Below are 6,837 nucleotides of genomic sequence, written 5' to 3' on the forward strand. Positions count from 1 at the left end.
AACTCTAACATCCTCTCTCATATCCAAAATGTGGAAGCAATTCGAGGGATTTGGAGTGTGTCCAAACCAAAGCCTACTAAAGATCCTTTGTGAAAAGACATGCCATGGAAATAACCCAATGTAATGGTCCCAACTAGAAGCTTCTCCCAGACAAAATGATATTTTATCTCAATGTGCTTGGTGTCTAGACAGCTCTAGCTATCACAGAATATGGCTAAACTCTTTTGCTAACGGAAAACAAGTTCATTAAGAAACCAATAAAAACATGCAACTTCACAAGTACCTGCACAAGCTGCTTCATATTCACCTTCCATGGATGACAAAGCAACTATAGGCTGATTCTTACAACTCCAAGAAATCACTCATGAGCCAAGGGTAAAGCAATAGCCAGTAGTACGCCTTCTAGTACCAATTTTCCCAACTTAATATGAATCTATGCATCCTTTCAAAGTCATCTCCTCATCTCCTGTCCTCTTCGCCTGCATAAAAAATGCTAGGATCCAGGGTCATTAGGGCCAAAAACGTCTCAAAAAGGGATCTGTAAGGAATTGATTAACTTACTAATTAGCGGAACCTTTTACGGTCAAAACGGCTCCAAAATAGGCGGTTTTGGATATTAAAGAAGGGGAATGCCATTTAAATCATATCTTGGTGCCTATCCTACTGATGACAACAGAGGATGTCGTTTTCACTTTATTCCTTCTTTGTTTATCCGAGGTTTTTGATCCCATTCAAGTGACTTCCCCCCTTTTTTCTTCCCCCCCTTCTCCCTCTTCCTTCTCTCCCATTATTTTGTTAGACTCTTATCACGTGACCTCACAAGCTTAAGCGCCTTCTGCCATTGCACATGTCAAAAGATTCACCATTCTCTATTTCTCATTCCATCAAAACTTTTGCACTGAGTTTTTTACAGGCTGAAAATGAAGGGAAGCCAAAAATTTTGCCTAATTCTTCTTCTTCTCTTCATATACTCATGGATAGGGGTGGGGGGGATTTGTGTGGAAGATGGTAAGGTAGAGAGGGAGAAACCAATCCAAAGGTTCGGGAGGAGGGGGGGCTTGCTAAAAAGCATGTGAATCCAAGACAATGGATGTGAAGGCCCTAATCCCTCCTCCCTCTCCCTTTTTCCGACTCCTTGCCATTGCGGTTGTCATCACAGTTATCCTCCAGGTTGTTATTACAGTTTCCATCAAGGTTGCCATTGCGGTTGCCATCATTGTAGCCATCTCGGTTGCAAACGCCAAAACAGTTGTTATCACGATTGAGGTTTAGGTTTAGGTTGGTGTGTTTGGGTAGCCTTGGCACTTGCTTCTATCTGCTCCATATTCTTTGTTGAAGAACGGGTTTTGGTTTTCTTTCTAGCTGGCCCTCTTCTTCTGGTGCTAACTCCACTTTGTCTTCGTCACTTTCCGAGAGCACCTCCTCCGAGCTGGTGGCTCCCTCATCTCGGAGGTATTTTGATTGTGTCGTCTTATTAGGCTTCCTTACTTTGGGTGCTGCTGAACAAGAAGGTGTTGCTCGGCCTCTTGGCATTGGTTCACTAGCTCTGCCCACGCATCTAATGAGGTTGGGGCTTCATGCAGTTGGTCTCCCTCTCCTACTAGATGAGCTACTATCTTTGTTAGGGCTTCTGCCCCTCTAAGGATGGGGTTTCCTATGGGCTTGTCCCATTGCTTTTTCACTGCTGTTGCGAGCAATCTGTGGAAGGCCCACTTGGCCACATCAATCGTCACGTTCCGATGTTGCGGTACTATTTGGTGGAGGGTAGAGGCCAGGTTCTTCTCAGCCCTGGTACACCTTGGTTGTCTGTCGAAGTGGAAATGCTGGTACAATATCCTCATCAAGTGGCTTATTCTTTGCTCTTTGATGGCTTCGAAAGTGGGCAGCCTGGTGATGGCGATCTCATCATCGGCCAAACTTTTTGTCTTTATTGGTTCACCCCTTGGTAACTTTGTGATCTCTGCAAGCGTATCCGGTGTTGGTAACTTTGTGATCTCTGCAAGCGTATCCGGTAGCTGCCTGTAGTTGAGGTTGACGGGTTGCTGCGTGTAGTTGGGGTTGTAGCCGGCTGTGGCTGGGGTTGACAGGTTGCCGGGTTCCAGCGTGTATCTGAGGATGCTGAGGATGCGAGAGCTGGGGAGAAGCCGCTAATGGACAGTTTTGCTACAAGCTTTGCGAGAACAGCATGCAGCTGCGTGTAGCTGAGGTGTGTGAACTGCGTGAACTCTGTGTAGCTACCAGGTCAGAATAGCGTGCAGCTGGGGAGAAGCCGCTAATGGACAATTTTGCTACAAGCTTTGCGAGAACAGCATGCTGTTGCGTGTAGCTGAGGTGTGTGAACTGCGTGAATTGTGTGTAGCTACCAGGTGAGAACAGCGTGCAGTTGTGTGCAGTTGACAGCTTGCAACGAGAGTCGGATGGTGGATAGGTTATCCTACTGTCAGCAGGCTGAGAAGCCAAAGCTGGGTATTGACGACTGGTGAGAGTTTGCCGGGTTCAGAACTGCATGGTTTTGTAAGGCAGTGAGCGGCGTTAGGTTTTGTAGGGGTGGTAAGGGTGGCTAAGGTGTGTGCGTAGAGGGGCATAGGTGGTGAAAAATGCTACAGAAGCAAGGAGGGCACAGCGTGTGATAGGCAAGGTGCAGGCATGGCGAAAATCACTACAGAGCCAAGTAAGGCACAGCGTGAAACAGGTGTGATAGGCAAGGTGCAGTCTTAGACGGAGGTTGGAAAAGTAAGGTTGATAGAGGTTAATGACATAATTGACCGAGGTGACGAAGGGTTGCCAGGGAAATTTAAAGTTGAGTGATGCAACATGTTAAATTGGTAGGGGGGAGTCGGGTGGTGGTTCCATGGTCGACAGAAAAGCCAGAGTTTTGCTGTTATCCTCTTAAATGTTTGAGGCATAGAAGTGTACCACTAAAGTTTAGAAAACGTAGGTTACCAAGAGATCTATGGTTTTCAAGTTGATCCACATCAATCACACTTTAAAGTTTGGAGAATGTAGGCTTCCAAGGGAATATGGTTTTCAAGTTGATCCACAATCCAGTCCGCATGGTTAAGCTACGGGAACAAAGAAGAATCCATTCCCAAAATAGGGTTTATAACGAGTTGAGGATTAGGGTTTGGGTTGAAAAGCGGAGAAAGGGAAAGACAAAAGTCGGACGGTCGGGGGGGGCGGGGGGGTATCGGAGGGAAGAAGTGCGCATCGGTTTTCAAAAATAATACTTTAATGGTAAAAATATGTCAAGCGTGCGTAGCACTTGAATTTTAGCACAAGGTAAAGAGGTTAAGGATGTTAAGGATGGGGCTATGTTAAAGGTTGAGAGGGGAACCAAACGCGTTTCACTCCGTGAGGAGCTCATCACTGGTAGGAGGTGGTAGTAGGTTTTAAAAGGATTTCAAAAGAGGGAGGGGGAGTTTATATAGGAGGTGGGTTGGGGAATGACAAGAGAGAGGGGGGGGGGGAGGCGGGGGTTTGGAAGCAATCAAAGCTAATGATGGATGGAAGTAAAGTGATCATATTTATGGAAACAAAAAGAGGTTGTGATCAAGTTATTAAACAACTTCCAATGGATGAATTTGCAGCTTTATCTATCCATGATGATAAGAGTCAAGCTGAACGAGATTGGCTTCTTGTTGAATTTAGATCTAGCAATAGCCCTATAATGACAGCAATAGATGGATATGAAGGACATAAATGACAAGAAAGAAAAACAACAACAAAGACCGCACCAACAATTACAATGAGGTGATGTCAGTGAGGACATGAATTTGGTGGGGGGGAGTGTTGACCCATGGGTCAACAACACGACATAACTCAATTCCCCATATCAATGTCTTATTTTTTGATAGTTAGGATATGATACGGATTATGGTTAAAAACATCATTTATAATGAGTAGTTATTCTACTTGTAGAAGCCAGGGTGCAATGGCACTTCATCCTAACGCTACTTCTTGCCTCTTGCATTGGAGATTCAACTGCACCATCACAATTGACTCGAAGAGAGCTACACAACAATGCCAAGCATTCTTTGCAAATTGGAGCAGATGTGCTAACGCATCTACATGTATCAAATGATGTTTGTTGTTTGTGTGCAAGTAGTCAATATAATTGTGACGACACTAGGTAGCTCCACAACGAAGATAGTCATTGATCTCTCTCTCTGTCTCTCTCTCTCACGACCCCCTCTCTCCTCTCGACGTACCTACAAAGATGGTCATCTCTCTCTCTCTCTCTCTCTCTCTCTCTCTCTCTCTCTCTCTCTATGTGTGTGTGTGTGTGTGTCTCAACAAAAAACACCGAACGTGCCCGATTTGGGTCCTCTATGATATTAAGCTGCAACCCGCCGGGCTTTAGGGTTTTCCCGGAGGGCCTGTAGAGAAAATGTATAAGCCCGACGGGCTTATTGTGGGTTTCCAGGTTGCTCTAAACCGGATTGTTTGTGATTATGTTAACTGTGATTATGTAAATATATCAACAAGACCTTGTGATCACACAATTTTTTTGGTAATTACATAAATATTAAATCCCTGGTTAGTGGCCTTCGCAACATAGCTTCATCGAGGTGGAGGGTTTTTCGTGCAGTTCCGGGGTTTCAAGGAGGGTTATGGGTTGGAGGGTGGGTGTAGGGCTAGCAGGTCTCTGCTCCATAGCAATGTCTATCATTAGTTGAGCCGCTCTATCCCCCTCCATTCTGTTCAATTCTTCTTCTAGCGGATCGATGGGCTGCGGTGGAGCGGTGGAACCTCTTCTTTTACCCATTCTTTTCCTTTTGTCTCTTCCACTGGCTTTTCAATCTCTAGAACAGGCTCTACTATTTCCTTAGACGGTTGTTCTGCCTCTTTGGCTGGTGTTTCTGTTTGGGTTTCTAGCTCGACGTCCATGCGTTTCTTTGTTCTTAGTTCCTTGGGCTTGGCTCTAGCGTAGTCTTGGCTTTTTAGGCCGCTTCTTCCAATTCTGCAGGGCTCACTGCTGGCCGCTTAGGTTCTAATCCTTTTGCTTTAATCCTCTCTCGCATCATGGCCACGAGGCTCTTCTTACTCTCTTCCTTTTGCACTTTTTCCTCCACCCTTCTACCTTGTTGGACTTCCTTTCTCTTCTGAACCCTTTCAAGGGTAGCCTTGGCACTTGCTTCTATCTGCTCCATATTCTTTGTTGGAGAACGGGTTTTGGTTTTCTTTCTATCCGGCCCTCTTCTTCTGGTGCTAACTCCACTTTGTCTTCGTCACTTTCCGAGAGCACCTCCTCCGAGCTGGTGGCTCCCTCATCTCGGAGGTATTTCGATTGTGTCGTCTTATTAGGCTTCCTTACTTTGGGTGCTGCTGAACAAGAAGGTGTTGCTCGGCCTCTTGGCATGGTTCACTAGCTCTGCCCACGCATCTAATGAGGTTGGGGCTTCATGCAGTTGGTCTCCCTCTCCTACTAGATGAGCTACTATCTTTGTTAGGGCTTCTGCCCCTCTAAGGATGGGGTTTCCTGTGGGCTTGTCGCATTGCTTTTTCACTGCTGTTGCGAGCAGTCTGTCGAAGGCCCACTTGGCCACATCAATCGTCACGTTCCGATGTTGCGGTACTATTTGGTGGAGGGTAGAGGCCAGGTTCTTCTCAGGCCTGGTACACCTTGGTTGTCTGTCGAAGTGGAAATGCTGGTACAATATCCTAATCAAGTGGCTTATTCTTTGCTCTTTGATGGCTTCGAAAGTGGGCAGCCTGGTGCTGGCGATCTCATCATCGGCCAAACTGTTTGTCTTTATTGGTCTCTGCAAGCGTATCCGGTGTTAGTGTTACCTGTAGATTCTCTCCCTGTGAATTGGCGAGGTGGGCTGTGGCCACGTCTTCACTTTCCTTGTGTAGGGAGGTAAGCAATTCATATGCCCATTTATACTCTGCCCTCACAATGGTTTGTGCAAGAAGTCATCCAATCCTAGCCTTCTGATTGCTGTGTCAAAGTTTTCTGGCAGGTAGGCAATGCCGTTGATTCCTGCAGGCATCTGTGGTGCCTCCCACCTCCTTCCTTGCTCATCCTTCCACACTGTGTGAACACTCTCTGGCCTTGGGCCATCTGTATCTCTTCACTGATGAAGCAACCTTTTGTGGTGCCTCCCACCTCCTTCCTTGCTCATCCTTCCACACTATTGTAAACACTCTCTGGCCTTGGTCCATCTGCACTGATGAAGCAACCTTTTGTCCCTAAGATGTTCTCCATGTCTGGCTGGAACTCTTCTATCTCGTCCAGCTTGTATTTTGTACTGGTTCCTGTACAAGGTAATCCTTAAGTTAAAGGGAATCAAATTTTAGCAGTTATCTGAGTCAGATGTCATCATAGGTGTTCTAAGCTAGTTTGGTCAGTATCTTGGTGTAGAAGTGTGAGTTTTGTGCAAACAAGGTGCCATTGGGATCCCATCGAGGTTGCTGGTGGTGTGCTCCAGTCTTGCAAATTGTGAAATTGGGGTTTTGACCTCATATGTTGTATGTACACTTCTTGTTGGTCCCAACCATGCCCTGTATGATCAATTTGGACATCTAAATCTTCAGTTTTGACCCAAAAAGGATCTGGACACCTCTCTGACTTGGCATGATGCAGTCAACTTTGGATTTTTTCTTTTGACCTGTGATTTGGACTCCACCATTGGGTTGCTCCTCTCAACAAGCCATAGTCCATGTCAAATCTTGCATTGGGGGTCCAGAATTGGCTAGGTGGAAGCAACCGCGGTTGCTGCCAAAATGCTCAGTTTTGGCCAAACTTGGTCTTGCCTAGTTTCTCATAACCTGTAGACTCTAATTATGTTATGCATGCATCCTGTGACTTCACATCTTGCCTTATACTTGATTTTT

The 6,837-nt window shown here is 45.9% G+C and overlaps 1 long non-coding RNA gene across 1 annotated transcript; it reads left to right on the forward strand.

Annotated features, from left to right (window-relative positions):
* The first annotated feature begins 5,046 nt into the window (after positions 1 to 5,046).
* LOC147453004 (uncharacterized) lies at positions 5,047 to 6,304 on the forward strand. Its single transcript, XR_015189012.1, has 2 exons — positions 5,047 to 5,860; positions 5,964 to 6,304. It is a non-coding gene; the product is annotated as an uncharacterized LOC147453004 (long non-coding RNA).
* Positions 6,305 to 6,837: the final 533 nt, after the last annotated feature.

Source organism: Adiantum capillus-veneris, chromosome 8 (assembly GCF_014529385.1).
Source record: "Adiantum capillus-veneris isolate H3 chromosome 8, ASM1452938v2, whole genome shotgun sequence".
Classification (NCBI taxonomy): Eukaryota; Viridiplantae; Streptophyta; class Polypodiopsida; order Polypodiales; family Pteridaceae; genus Adiantum; species Adiantum capillus-veneris.